This window comes from Pan paniscus, chromosome 2 (assembly GCF_029289425.2).
Source record: "Pan paniscus chromosome 2, NHGRI_mPanPan1-v2.0_pri, whole genome shotgun sequence".
In the NCBI taxonomy this organism is placed as follows: Eukaryota; Metazoa; Chordata; class Mammalia; order Primates; family Hominidae; genus Pan; species Pan paniscus.
The window spans coordinates 186,550,631-186,566,863 of NC_085926.1; the positions used below are offsets into that span (position 1 = coordinate 186,550,631).

Below are 16,233 nucleotides of genomic sequence, written 5' to 3' on the forward strand. Positions count from 1 at the left end.
CTGTCACCAGGCTGGAGTGCAGTGGCATGATCTCTGCTCACTGTAATCACCACCTCCTGGGTTCAAGTGATTCTCCTGCCTCAGCCTCTCGAGTAGCTGGGACTACAGGTGCGCACCACCACACCCAGCTACTTTTGTATTTTTAGTAGAGATGGGATTTCACCATGTTGGCCAGGATGGTCTCGATCTCTTGACCTCGTGATCCACCCACCTTGGCCTCCCAGAGTGTTGGGATTACAGGCGTGAGCCACCGCACCCGGCCGCATTTCCCTTTTGTACACTAGGAGCTACCGAGTACCAGAAGTCTTTGTTAGGATGCACAGTTCTTTGCTCACTCTGCCTGGGACAGTGGCTCAACATCTCCAGTCCCCTTTGAGTTACCTCCAGAAGGTTCAGGAAGAGCCTTTCCCTCCAAAATGTTCATAGCATTTGATCTACCTTCTCTAAGATAAGCAGCTTTTGTCACATTGTACCTAGGGTAAAGATTTGTAATGCCTTAACTCTATGCCATCTGTATGCTTCCTGCAGACAGGATATGCTTCTAATTTATCAGATTCCCTTAAGAAACTACACCATGATGCACTTCTCAAAGTATGCTCTTAACTAATACTTATGGGAGGAAAAAAGGAAGGAGAAGGAAAAGGAGGGAGGAAGGAAATCGTGTAATTGCAGAAAGTTTATGTCTGGGACCCTTGTGTAATAATGTTAAATAATACTTTTTTACGCCATTTTTCTATATACAAAATTCTTTCACATCTATTTGCACCACTATCCTGATATTGTTTGCATGATGTGTAGTATGTATGTTTTTAATGTGTCTGCATATTGTTTGTCTCTCACACATACAGCAGCCCCAACACTGACAAATCCAAATTCTATGAGTACAGGGAGTTTGTTGTGTTCACTACTGTATCCCCAGCACCTTGAACAGCACCTTTCAAGGAGGAAGAACCTAATTCATGTTTGTTAGAAGAATGAATGACAATATTGTCTTATTTGATCTTCACCATAATCCCGTGAAGTGAATACCGTATTCATACTGTATCCTCGTTTTTTTGCAGATGGCAAAACTGAGGCCTTGAGACCTGCTCAGGTTTGCATAGCTAGTTTTTGGCCATGGCAAGATTTGAATTCAGGTTTTTCTATTTCCTTATTTTCTCCTTTTTGTCTTCTGGGAATTTGCTATATTAATAGCAAAGCAAGAAATGTCACACAAAGAAAAATTGTTTCCAATTTTAAATTCATGATGCATATGCAAGAAATTACTGACTTTTCAATCCAATGGTAACACAGATTGTGTGATTTTTAGGAGGAAGAGCCTTTCTTTTCCATCTCTTGCGTTTATTAGCATATGTGTCAGTGCACACACATCCACACCGTGCAGCTCTCACCTTGTACTTTTCCAGTCTGAATTCCTTTTGTAGGCTGTCCCTGCCCTGACTATCCCAGGTGCCTATCAGGGCTGTGTCTTGGTCAGGCTAAGGCCAAGCAACAGGCACCAGCATTTGTTATGGTTACCTTGGCAAGTGAATGGGGTTTGAGGGAAGCTGGAGAGCAGGCATTTCAGGAGTAGAACTAGGCCAGTTTGTTTTTGTAAAAAGTTGATATTCACCCTAATTGTAGCTCATGTTGGCAAGCGGAGTAAACACCCATGCAAATTACTAAGTTGTACTGAATGTCCAAGGATGTCAATAATCATCTTGAAATCCAAATAAATATATTTTTTACTGAAACGGAAGCCAGGCACCACATGCAGTTTCTCTCTGTCACTGGAGACAGATTTGGCATATATGCATGAGACAGAGAAGGGCAACTCTTCAGGCCCTAATGCACACAGGAAACTAGGGATGTGTATATCATACTTGGCAGCAAAATAGAGGTGGGGCAGCCATCACTTTCTGTTCTCAAGCACCTCTCTTTTTTCCTATATTTTAAAACAGGATGACCACAAAGAAGAATAAGGTATACAGTAGCATAGGATCCTAAATTAAAGCATGAGGGAAAGCTAGCATTAGTTTTTCATCTAAAGTCCATATGGGTAGGAATGAGTCAGTGCAAAACTGTACAAAGGTGATCTTAAGTCACATGTTATGTTACCGACTCTGTGGCAATGGCTGTGAGTAGTCCAGGAACTCTCCAAGGCCTATTTTTAAATTCACTTAGACCAAGCATAATGAGGTAAAGGGATGTCTATACACATTCTCAAGTTTAGTTCTCTGACCGTGAGTCAGACTGTGGGCCATGGACCTGGGCGTCTCAGTGGTAGCAGGACTCATTTTTTCCCCTTTTGTTTCTCATAAATGACTTAGGAGACGCATTGGAGAACCCTATGTGCTTCTTTTACTGGAATTATCTTTTAAGGAAGTACTGATTTCACCTCCTGTACATGGTTTGCTGAGATGGCCTATTGGGGTTTCCCACCAGTCCACAACTGGAAGTTTCTATTTGCACATTTTGACTGCTAGTTCTATATTTAGTCAAAAGCCTGCCTTTTGCCTGGTTTCTTAGGGAAATAGTCTGTAGGAGTTGCTGTGTCCATTTGCCTTGTTCACTTGGGTATTTATTTGACTGTATACCCTGATCATTTCCTAAATTAACAAAAAGGCACAGGGCCCCAAATGAAGGAAGACCCCTTGTAATTTGTTAAAAAATAAGTTTATGAAAATGTGTCGTCAGGAAATCAGAGTTGTGTTGGGGGGTGGGGAGCATGATATACATTTGTGTTTGTATGTTTCTAATTGTCTACACATTTACGGCCTACTGTAACAAAGCCATTGTAAGTGTACAGTGGGAGGGTCAAGAAACCTTATTCTATGGATTCAAAGACATTATGCATACAATTTACACATAGGCACAAAAATATCCCTTCAAAGACCCTCCAATAAGCTATGGTATAGTTGAGGAAACACTAGACTTGAAGTCGGGAAACCGGAGTGTTGTCATTTTAATCTCAGGCTACATCTTTACATGAACAAGAGAACTTTGTGTTATTTTTCATATTCGAACTCTTTGTACTGAAGATTCTGCAGTCAAACTGCAAGACACATATGCATTGGCTGATCAGAAATGACATAACCATTCTTACTGCACTGAGTTGATATTCAGTCAATAAACAGTCTAATCCCGGTTAAATGTTTGCATATTTTTAGACTTTTAAAAATTTGAAATCAGCCTCTCAAGTTCCATTAGACAGTTTTATCACGGACACATCAAGTTCCATGTACAACAGGCTGAGAACCATTAAGCTACAAAATTTCTAAAATTTTCTCCAGGTTCTCAGTTGCTAAATTCTCTCTTGAACATTTTTGGGGATAAAAAACTGGCAGAGAAAAAGAAGAAAGTACGCCTTTTTACATTATGAAACACCTATGTTCACCTTATCCATGGAGTTATGCCAGTGACCTAATGCCTATTAAGTTCTTCCATGTTCCAAAGGTCTTTCTGTACTTGAAAATTCATAGGTGAGTCAGGTCCTTCACTGATAGCTTATAGCTAAAAACCGCTTGGGAGAGGGGCTGTCCAGGTCTTATGTCAAAACGTTGTCCCATACACTGTTAGTGTTAGAAATGGAGCCGTCAGCAAATAGAATCTGTTGTTTCATTTAATTACTTTTCAATATGCCATTACCAGAAATTTTTATGTAAATACATATTTTATTCCCTGAGGCTTGTCAATCTGAGACCAAAATTATACAACACTGAAAAAAAAAACAACAAAATTTTCTTTTTACTAGTTCTCTCCCTGTGTTACTGTGTCATCTCTCATGCATGGTATAGGATGATGGTGGTGCTCAAACTTAGCCAAAGACTCTTTTGTTGGTATTCAATTTGCAGAATTAATGAAACAAATATTTTAAGATCCCTGAATATGTGCTAAAAGCATATAACTACACTACTGGCTAGTCAGTAGTTGGTGCCTCAGAAGAGTTAGGCATTTATTCATTTACCAAATACTTATATGTCAAGCACTGTTCCATGTGCTTTCTTAACCCATGTGATTGTTAAAACAACCCTTTGAAATGTGGGTACTGTGATTATTTCCATTTTGCATTGAGGAAGCTGAGGCACAGAGAAAGTAAGGAACCTGCCCAAGGTCATACTATCAATTGTAGTGGTGCAAGACAGTGGGCTCTGAAGTATGTTCTCTCTATGACAGCACTGTGCTCTGAGGGAGTGAGAGAAGGAGGACATTGTTTGGGGCCCAGTGAATTAATGAACAAGATATCTGACTAGGATCTGAAGACTAGCAGAATTGACCCTACAGAGAATGTTTGACCCTACAGAGAATGGCTGGCTGTTGGTGTTCACAGCCGTGAGCATAGTGTGGTCCACAGCCTTGGTGTGGAAAATGGTCTCTGTGGTTGAACTGAGAGAAGAGCAAATGAACTGGTCTGGAATAGGGTGTACACGTAAGTAGAAGATAAGATTGAAAACAAATTTAGTGCCAAAATCTGAGGGACCTTGAGCCCCATGCCAAAGAGTCTGTATACCTTATCTAATTTGTTTAATGGGGCCACTAGGCAATTACGGGTCCGGGACCCACATGGCAAGAATGCCTTCCATCCACAGCAGCCCTTGATGTGAGGTCAGAAAGCTAACTGCTAAACTTGCAGTCCTGAGGGAACACCCTCAAATGGATAAACCCAGCTAAGCAAGCTGGACCATTTCCTTGGGAATTATTCACCTCTCAATCAAAGAAGGAAGCTTCCCAAATTCAATCCATTTGCCTTAACGTGGTGTCCCATTACCACGAATACTGAGTTGTATACATTCTTCCCTAGCTCCCTTGAACAAGCTTCTCTACTACTTTTCTTAAAAAAAAAATTACCCATTTATGACTTATTTATTATTTATCCCCTTCCTATAAGGGAATGTCCACTCTTTGAGATCCTCATTCTTCCTCCATCATGATGATGTGATGATGTAATGATGTAGTCAAGGCGCTTCCCTGGCTTAATGTGTATGAGGGCAGGCTTTGAAGTTTGACAGTCTTAAAGCTAGAGTGGTGTCATGCATTGCTCACCTCTCTAATCCCAGATATCCTCCTCTGTATAATGGGATAAATACCTTTCCTATGAACATTTTCAGATTTTTAAATATTAATAATTCATATGAAATACTCAGCCCAGAGCTCTGTACAAAATATGTTACTCAATAAATGTAGCCATTGATATTATTAATAATATTATTAAATATTGAGAATGAATTCTACCAAAGTGCATGGCACTTCCAGTGGCTGATTCTGTTTTATGTAGCCACAGACCTTTACCAAAGGCAATGGCAATAAAGAGAGGGCACAGCGAGATCTATACTCCTTTAAACTAAGGTAACCCACTTCAGTTAGTCCCCACAGCTTCTCTTGCAACTCTTACCCTATTAGCTGTTTCTGGGGAGAAATTTAATGGGCATGGATACTGGGTGGATAGACCATACCCTAGTGATACTCCAGAGAGTGAAAAAGAGAAGTTAACACAGGGCGTGACTTCCTATGTTTAACTTGCAGTTCTTATCTTACGTTGCCCATCAGAATTATCTGTGGCATATTCTAACCATATTCTTCCTAGGCCTCACCCCTAGAGATACTGAATTAATTGTTCTTGTGGGTAGAGTCACTGTTATGCTTTAAGCTTCCCAAGTGATTCTGATGGGCAGCCAAGACTAAGAATCTATGATTTAGATAGAAGATGGGAAGCCGAGGGAGGCCATGGGAAAGCTCTGATGGTGAGTATGGGAAGAATCAACATAAAACAAGCACTCAACAAGTGTGCATCTAGTTGAAGCCTTGCTTCTCCTGCATTTGTTATCTCAGTGTGCTATTTAAAAGCAGCACAAAAAACAAGGAGTGAGGACCTTGATATCAAGGATGTGAGAGCTACTTCTAATCTTCGAACAGATATTAGGCAGGGGCTTTAAGACTTCAACTTGAGAGAAAAGCTAAGGCACCTGGTATGTGTGTGCTCAAGTGAAATATTTGTGCTGACTGAGGGCTTCAATGTCAGGCTGTCTGAAAGGACACAATATCAACAGCTTTGCTGTGCTTGTGTATGAGTCTTTAAATGAATATATCTGGTTATAGCTTATCTCTTTTCTCCATGTTCCCTCATTTCCAATTTCCAGGTAATGGAGATCATCTAGTTCGGTTTCAGCTGCTTTATTTTGCAGATCAGCAAACCCAGTGATGCCTGTGATCTAGATGGAGGCAGATTTCCTCTCTCCCCCACCCTGGTATACCATAGTCTGTTCTAATGCTGGGATCAAGGATGAAAATGCTAATTTGGGAGTGTCCCCCACTTTCTTACTAGCTGATATGGTTTGGCTTTGTCCCTACCCAAACCTCATCTTGAATTGTGATCCCCACATGTCAAGGGAGGGAGGTGATTGGATCGTGGGGGCCCTTCCCCCATGCTGTTCTCTTCATAGTGAGGGAGTTCTTATGAGATCTGAGATTTTTAAGGCAGTTTTCCTTGCTCTTGCTCGCTTCTCTCTCTGCTGCCACCTTGTGAAGAAGGTGCCTGCTTCCCCTTCTGCCATGATTTTAAGTTTCCTGAGGCCTCCTCTGCCATGCGGAACTGTGAGTCAGTTAAACCTCTTTAGAAATTACCCATTCTCAGGGAAGTTTTTTATAGCAGTGTGAAAATGGAGTAATTCAATGACCCTTTCTTACTGACTCATTGGTCTGATTTCTTGACCAAAGCTCTGAATATTCCCATGTCATCCTGTCTAACCAGCTGTCTTATTCTCTTTTTTTTTTTTTTTTTTTTTTTTTTGAGATGAAGTCTCGCTCTGTCGCCCAGGCTGGAGTGCAGTGGCACGATCTCGGCTCACTGCAACCTCCACCTCCCGGGTTCACGCCATTCTCCTGCCTCAGCCTCCCGAGTAGCTGGGACTACAGGCGCCCACCACCATACCTGGCTAATTTTTTTGTATTTTTAGTAGAGACGGGGTTTCACCATGTTGTCTTATTCTTAACAGTGTCTGAGGTGTTTTTTTGAAAACACAATTCTTACCTTAACTGCCCCAGGCACCACGGCAGAAGAACCATGACCTTGCTGAGAGGCACTGCATGCCAAATGAGACTTAGTTTTTCCAAAGTACTTGGGAGAAGAAAAACAATAATCTATGTGATGGGCTTTTGGCCTAAACCCATATCCTTTAGATGATGGAATTTGGCACAGCTCATATTTCTGGTTTAAAGAAAAATGTTTTGTTATGATGTCATTTGCCTAATTAATAGCAAAAGAGGATTGAATTTTCCCTATGCAATGTCATCTAGCCTTTGAGATTTTAGAGTTAATGACTCAAATCAATTGTCCTGTCTTCTGTGAAACCTTCCTGATGCCTTCAGTTGGATAAATCTACCCTTGGTGTTCATAAGGCATTATATTGATGCCTCTGATGTTATGCAGATATATCCCTTCTTGGCTTTGTTTGTCCATTCAATGAACATTTGTTGAACACCACCTATATGCCAAGATAGTTGGAAGATGGAAGTGTGGTACACAGAGGATGTGGAAGGGAATCACAGAAGATGAGACTATGAAGGCAGGCCCTTCAAGAACTTTCTAAGTAGTACTCAGGAGTTTGACAAAGAGGAGCTAGGTTTGTGAAGTCAGATGAGTAATATAATTAGGTTTGTATTTTGTGAAGGTCAACATCTAAATATGGCTTGTCTATTCAGCAAGCACTTATTAAGTGCCTTTTGCATGGTAGACAACATGCTTGATGCTGAAGATACAAGAAAAAATTTAAAATGGTCCTTGCCCTCAAGGAGCTCACAGTCTATTGAGTTACCTTTCTGACTTTCCCACTAGATTGTGAGCTCCTGGAGGGCAGGCACTTTTGTTCATCTGAAAAAGAGCTTAAATTTCAGTGTTAATCCTAGATTACAATCCCGCCTCTATTATTTTAACTTTGTTCACATCTGTTAACTGCTCTGAAAATCAGAGCTAATACTGCCTACCTCATCAGGGAAAGATTAAACGAGAAAAGAATGAGATGTGATTGACACAGCAGGAGCTCTGTGTATGCTATTTCCTCCTCTATCTCTGTGCCTGGTACATAGTAAACATTCAGGACACTTCTGCTGCCTGCTTGGCTGGAGAGCCTGTCTATGCAGCCTCAGTGTTGAGAGGATTTCAGCCTGGGGTCGGCCTGGCACCCAGCTATGGTAGTTAGCAAATCTATCCTCAGCTCAGTCAGTGATCAAATCACTGGCTCTAGGCTGTAAACTAGCAGGGCCAGAATTGGGTTCTGGACTCTGAAGCCCAGGCATGCGTATTGCAAAAGTCAGAACCGAAGTCATAGGAAAATGATGAAATTTCCTTTCTGGCCAGAATGCTATTATTTCACCAAGGGCAACAAATCTTCTTGGCAGGAAAAGTTGATTTGCTTGTGCTTTGTGTAATCAATTGTATTTGCAAGTGATGGAGTCCTTCTCACAGTGGCTTAGAGGAGGTGTTAACCACTATTCTACTCTCTACTTCCATGAGATCAGCTTTTTTAGATTCCACACTTGAGTGAGATCATGCAATATTTATCTTTCTGTGCCTGGCTTATTTCACTCAACATAATGTCCTCCAGGTTTGTTTGACATTTCATTGTTTTCGGAGAATTTTCACAGTTCATTATCTCACTTCACAGTTCCTAATAGTCTCTCTGAGGTCCATATGGTAAGAATTAGTACCCTTTACTATATTTGTTGAATCACAAGTGAGCGGAGGAGTGGGTATAGTTGAGACCCACAGAAGTGAAGTGACTTGCCCAAATCCATATAGCTTATTATGCTACCTGTTTGTTAGAGGTTTCCTGTTGTATCAGAAACTAGTGAGATAAATATTAGTAATTTTTGTCCATTGACACATGATGGTATATCAGGAATTCTGAGCTCATTTTTTTTTTTTTTGGCTCAATAAGTGACCTTAGAAAATCCAGAATGGGATTTTTAAGTTGAATATCCTTCTCTGACCTGTGAAATCACTGCATCTGTTTCCCTGACTTTATCACAAGGCCAAGATATTGCAAATATTTACATGTGACAAACTCTGAAAGATGTGCATAATGCTCCCAAAGGTCATCATCTTCATACCTACCTTGTAAAGTGCAAATGGAATTGACCTAGTCTAGAATAAGCAGGCGAGATGCAGAGAGATTATGTGACATAGCTAGGTCATGTGACTAGTATGCAGCAGGCTTGGGGCATAAATCCTAGTCCTCTGGCTCCCGAGTCCAGTGTTCATTACGCTATGTGACATGTCAGTATTGCTGTTTGCTCGGGGTTAGGCTTTTCCTTTGGAGGTTAGAGCTTGATAACTCTAAATCGATAAACTTCTTAGTATGCCACAGTAATGCTAGCAGAAAGTATTTGTTGAAGCAAAAAATATGTTGTTTCAAGGGGTCTGCTCCCTGAAAGATAAGTTTTTTTCTTTATTTGTGGTTTTACATCTAATTTTTCTAATGTTTCAAAAAACATTCTGTGTTCCTTTAATCTACAAGTTGGAATGGAGACGGTGCCCTAATTTTCGTGTTCCCTTTGAGCACAAGCAATAACACATTTTAAAGGATGATAAATAGCTGTGTAAAATGTAGATGGGTTCTATAAATACTTACCAAAATCCCTGTAGTCAGACCCTGGTAGAAGGAGAGAATAGTCAAAGTGTTCTCTCTTTCCACATTATTCTTCTTCTTTTAGGGGTAGTTTGGTAGTTAAGAACACAGTTGCTAGACCCAGACAGACTCAGACTTGAGTCTTGCCCTACCTGTACTACCTGTTAGATTTTAGGGAACTCCTTAATTTTCATGGGCCTCTATTTGTAGAAGGATGCTAACAATATTATATGTAGTTTTTAGAACATTCATCTAGTATAATCCCTATACATTTTAAGTAGGTAATTATGGGTTATCTCTCATGACTGTTTTTATCTTCATCTGAGACCCTTTCTTTCTTCCTTTAAGATACTTCTATCCATATTTTTCCCTAGAGAGAAACAGTATTAGCTACTCCTGCCTGTCAGTTTAAGCTACTGTGTCATGACTATTTTGCATTTCTAAGTTTATCCTTACCTTTATCATCAAAGTGCTGACTAATGCAGTATCTGCCACCTTGTGCCTGCTCAGTAAATACAATTTGGGTTAAACTTTATTCATTTTTAGTTATGAGTGCAATATAATGACATAGCTAAAAGTTCAAAAGTAGAGAAGGGATAACAAATAGGTACTGATAATGCCACTCTTGTAATACTACATGTAGCTGACTGGTGAAGGCCATGGACTATAGAGTCATACTGGAATCCAGGCTTCAGTGCCTTGAGTGCTTTACTTAGAAATCTGTGCTTTAATTTCCTTAGCACTGAATGAGGGCAATAAAAGTAACCACCTAATCAAGATGCAGGGTGGATGAAATACATCTGAAGCATTTGGAGTAAGGCCTGGCCCAAAGTTTAGCTGTAATAATAAAAAGGTGGATGGTGACGATGAACATGATGATGGTTTGTGTGTCCCTTTAGTCATATTGCCATTCACAAATTACTTGAGTAGTCCCACTTCTCCTATTTGGTTTATTTGTTGCAAGAAACATGTGCATTAGAAGATTGAAGATGATTGCACCCACTTGAGGAAACCAGACCCAGAGAGGTGAAATGATTTCCTAAATAGCACCCAGAAAGTTTATGATAGAGAGGAACATAGAACTCTAGCAGCCGGGCTGCTCTATTCTTATTTTCTCTATACTTTTCTTGTTGGAAAAGGACACTGTTGACTCCTAGTTACCATCTAACATTGTGGTCCAAGCTACAGAGACAGTAAAGCACATTAAGTTCTTTCAGTCTGACTTTTATGCTGGCTTTGTGTGATAGTGCCTCATATCCACAGAAACGTAAGTACTTAAGGAGTGGATGGGAAGTATTCCTGGAAACTCACAGCTAAGCTTTTATGTAAAGACAGCACATAAAAAAAAAACCACTTTTCATAACTTTATGGAACCTGCAAAAAAATCTTGGCTTCCTTCATGATGCTTGCCCCTAGAGTGTCAGCATAGCCCTTGCAGAGAAACCCCAGGATACCTGTATTTCTCCACCCTGGCCTTCCTCTGAGCATTGAGTTGTTAGCATCAAAAAATCACCACAGCCACGTTGATCCTCATTTTCTTCAGCCTCTATAGAGCCTGCTATGCCAGGGTCCTGGGTAATCTGCAGACAGCTGCTGTCATGCAGCCTCATATATGGGTTGACTTTACCAGCAAAGAATTCCCTCACCTTCGAGACATCACTGACATCTTCATGCACAGCACAGGCAATGAAACAAACAAAAAAGAACAAAGAGGGACATAAAGGTTGGAGGTCATTTACATTTGCATTTACTTGAAAGGAAACATGCTAACTTGTTGACTTGACTCACTTTATGTACTTTTTCGGGATTTCACCTGGAATCTTGTTCTTGCTAGATCTCTGGATATGCAAATCCCATCTTTGTCCAAGACCTAATTCAAATGCCACCTTTTCTTGAGAGTGTCCCTTCATCTCCTGAGCTACAACCATCTCCCCTTTCTCTGTGCTCTGATAGCACATGATTAAAACATTTTACTTCGGATTGATGGACATTTTTGTGTGTCTAAAATTTTCTACTATATCTTCTAGAGGGCAAGACCTACTTCTCAATATCTTTAGCATGGCACTTACTAGGCACTCAGCAAGTTCCCTTTGAATAAATGTATTATTTGCAATCATCTCTTCAGGTATATGTAGTTTTTGTGTTAGAAGCTTGCTAGGTTGCATCTTGCAAGAGAAACAATGTGATCCTTCACATGTACTTGTTCTTCTCCGAATGACTTTCTATGCAGGAAGCACTGGAGGCTGAGTTCATACATTCAGCATTGTCAGCAGAATTGAGTCCTGAATGACCTGGGTCAGTCACTACATTAGATGATTTGATTAGAAAAAAGAATAAAGCCAGTTATAACTTGTTTTCTGCCTATTACCCAGGATATTTAGAATGATGGAGATGCAGAAGCATTTAGAGTTTTTGATGATACTCATGGTGGTATCATGAAAATAACACCTTGTGTGTTTATGGCACATAATTACATGAAACTCATTTTATTCTCATTAGAGTGTCACCTTGAATCCTGTTCTTTTTGGTCTTAATGTTTAGTGATTAGAACTTGGGAAGCAATTTCTAGAACCAGAATGGTCGGGTACAAATCCTAGCTCCTTCTCATATCAGCTCTGAGAACTTGGGCAGGTAATTTAACTTCATGATGTCTCAATTTCCTAATCTGTAAAGTGGGGCAGCCAGAGTACTTATTTCATTGTAGTATTTGAGAAGTGGGAGGACATAGTGCATAGTGATTCTATAAATATTACTATTGCAACCACCAGGCTTTGCATAAGGCCCTAAGTCAAGAAAACTTTCACCGTTTAACAGAGATGTTTCTCTCTGAAAGGCATGTTATTTGAGAAATAGTTGTTGAGATGAAAGCGGGGAGGCAAGATAGAGGCCAGCTTGATGAGGGCTTTGAACTCAGCCCTATCAACAAGAAGACCATAGGGCTGCATAGACTGAGGAGAAACACTCTTTGTTTGTCGAGGAAAAGGAAACTTGCAAAGGGATGGCACCAGCGCAGCCCGACAGAATTCTCTGTGGGCCACATCTGTTCATGCCAGCTGTTGTCAGTGTGTGTCGACTCGCCGAGAATAACAGCAATGATTTTCACTTTATAGCAACTTCCATCTTGGGATCTCAGAATGCTGCATAAATGTAGATTAGGGGTCCCAAAATTTTTGCCAAGAATGAGCATACTTTACAGAGCATCAAGAATGCGTCACTCTTCTGAGTGAATCTTTAATGGTGCAAAGAGAATTAAACGAATATTGAATTAGACCTTCTTTCCTGATGTGAGCTTTCTTCTTGATTTTACTCCTTATTTTCTAGATGACCTTGAATAACTCAGTTTCCCTCCTTGACACTCAGTTTTCTTCTTATAAATGAAGGGATTCATGTACTACTAAATGGTCTCCAGTGTCTTTTCTGTTTCTGAAATTCACAGAAGGCAGGGAATCTAAAGTTGCCTCCCACATTTTAGAAAGGCCTAAGTTGTTGTAGAATTGAATATTTTCTTAGCATTTTATTCATGATATGGTAAGAACTCGGCAGAAAATTTTTCAGTTTGGTCACTGGAAAATGACACTGTCCTTTAGCTTCTAATGTGAAAGAATATAGTATTATTTACCTGTTTTTCCCTTTGCCCACCTTTAGGTACAGTACTATTTATTATTTTATTTTACTATTTTAAGATTTAACATTAATTCTCTAGCTTATATCTCAGATTGATAACAGCAGTTCTACTTCTTTTGATGAGTCAAGTGAATGAATGAAGACATTAAAAATGACCATGTCGGCCGGGCATGGTGGCTCATGCCTGTAATCCCAGCACTTTGGGAGGCAGAGGCAGGTGGATCACCTGAGGTTGGGAGTTGGAGACCATCCTGACCAACATGGAGAAACCCCATCTCTACTAAAAATACAAAATTATCCGGGCATGGTGGCACATGCCTGTAATCCCAGCTACTCAGGAGGCTGAGGCAGGAGAATCACTTGAACCTGGGAGGCAGAGGTTGCGGTGAGCCGAGATCTTGCCATTGCACACTGAGCAACAAGAGTGAAACTCCATCTCAAAAAAAAAAACCAAAAAACAAAAAAACAACCATGTCTCTCAAAGCCTTGTACTCAGACCACCTGCATCAGAATTAGTTGGGGGTACTCGTAATATTTTTGGTTTCCATCTTTGTGCGCAGAGAGACTATATCATTAAAAAATGTTTGTCCTTAAGAAAGGTTCTTTTGATAGTTCAAGACTTTGTAATGTATGTGAAATTCCACTACAAATAAGTGGATGGGTTGTTAAATCTCACTGGCAAAAGGCAGATGAGTTGAGAGACTGAGGCACTTTTGTTGCGGTTAAGCATCCCTTTCTGGAATTGATGACTGGATTCAAATCCCAGGTTCTCCGCTTATTATCACGGTAATCTTTGTACTCCAGCTTTCTCATTTGTAAATTCAGAATAGAAGCCACCTAATATGGTTGCACTGGTGATGAAATAAGTTACTCAATATAAAACATATTGAACACCTACTAAGCACTCAGAATACCTTATTTATACTCTTGTAAATTATACATAAATAAATACATAAATTAAATACTAATGTATTTCTACCTTTCAGAGTTTGTGGGAATGGATAAAAGATTCCTTCAATATGACTACTATTATTTTAATCATGGTCAGTGATTGATTAGAAATATTAAATGTTGCTGGTCTTTAGATTCACTGTCAGAGCATGATCTTTCTTCCCCTCGGCTGCAGTGCTGATGAATAACACTGAGTCATTCATATTCTCTCATCCACCTTCCTGCCACATTTGAAAGACATCCATAGCTCATATTTGACAGACTGTGTGTGAGCATTTAATACAAATAATCATGCGCCACTGTCAAATATTAGCACATGCCATGTGTCTTCTTATGTATTACTCACAGTGGCTCTCAGATGAAGGCATCTACCCTGCTCCTCTGCCTACTTTCCCAACTCCATTTACAGGTGAAGACGCTAAAAGGGGGGAAAAAAAAACTTGTGAAATGTTATACAAAACTGGAGGTATAATTTGGCATTTGAACCAGCTTGTTCTGCCTCTGAAGCCCACGTTTTCTCCATTATACCACAATCAATATTTCTGAAAGTAAAAAAGGCCACATTGGTCTCCAGCTTCTGGTCTAATTAGCACCATACTTTAATCAGTGAGTTTGACTGTCTTGATTAACCTTTATGATAGACCATGTAAGTTTCGTATTTCTAAATGAATATATAGAGATGGCTGTAAATTAGTGGAAAAACACTAAGCTGGAATCAAAAGACTCATGCCTAACTCTTGGTTCTGCCACTTAATATGGGTATGATTTTGGCTAATCACTTAACAAACCACTAACTTGGTTTATACAAAAAGAAGAAATGATTTCATGCATTGGAAAATATTAAATAATCTAGTGTGTGTGTGTTGCACACAAGTATCTTTTGACTGTAAAAGCACATAGAAAGGTGAAGGAATTTTAATCCCATCGTTGATAGAGTAGAATGCCACCTCAGTTCCTCTGAATTCTGTCCCTCATTCAAGTCCTAATTCAAGCTCTTTAAGCACACAGTACTCTCTCTCTCTCTCTCTCTCTGTCTCTCTGAATCTGTATCATCCATTGGTACACTTGAATAATATTTATACATCATAGTATATCTTTAAGGATGATATTAGTTTCTTAATTGGTGTAGGCTGGACCATCTCATTTAACTTATGGCTCATGCCTGTAATCCCAGCACTTTGGGATGCCGAGGCAGGCAGATCACTTGAGGTCAGGAGTTAGAGACCAGCCTGGGCAACACGGTGAAACCCTGTCTCTACTCAAAATACAAAAGTTAGACAGAAATTGCTTGAACCTGGGAGGCATAGGATGCAATGAGCTGAGATTATGCCACTGCTCTCCAGCCTGGGCAACAGAGAGAGAATCCATCTAAAACAACAACAACAACTCACAAAGTAAATTCTATTTACCCCATTTTATTTTTGAAATAACTAATAGGTAGTAAAATTCAGCATCCTGCACTGGATCATACAATTGGTAAGCTGTGGATGTGGGATTTGAACCCAAGTAAGCAGACCCTAGAACCTATATATCTAAGGCACACTGATTACTATCAACGTTCAATTTTTTGCTTTGTTCTTTTATTTCTCCTTCATATACCTTGATTTCCTGACGGGATTATAAATTCTATGAACTGGTTGCATCTCCTTTTGATGACTGCTTTAATGCCTAATTAATTACTATTATTTGTGGATAATTTAATATAGATTTCATAGGAGGCTATAGTTTGCTACACTGCTTGTGTACTCCAGAAACAAGGACCCTTGACTTTTTTCTCTTCTTTGGCTATAAGCTTATCTTCTTACCATGGTGAGATACTTTGATTTGATTTTCACTGGTCAAGCAAAAAAACATGTTCTTGTTATTTTCACTTAGGCACTTTGTCTGCCTCCCTGCTGAGGCCCAAAAATTCAGTGTGATCGGTGTGTCTGTCAGAAGGTAGGATTGCTTGCCTAGGGTGGCATTGTTATTGAACAAAACACATGCCCTTTCTTTGCATCCTAAGTGTCTTGGATTGCTGAGCCAGAACCACTCTGACTCAAATGAAAACCACCTT

The 16,233-nt window shown here is 39.9% G+C and overlaps 1 protein-coding gene and 1 non-coding gene across 12 annotated transcripts in view; both read left to right on the forward strand.

Annotated features, from left to right (window-relative positions):
* Window positions 1–16,233, forward strand: part of LPP (LIM domain containing preferred translocation partner in lipoma) — a 738,130-nt gene that overhangs the window by 528,175 nt on the left and 193,722 nt on the right. The gene's annotated exons all lie outside the window — the stretch shown is intronic.
* Window positions 7,752–7,837, forward strand: MIR28 (microRNA mir-28). The gene has a single exon (NR_106546.1). It is a non-coding gene; the product is annotated as a microRNA mir-28 (primary transcript).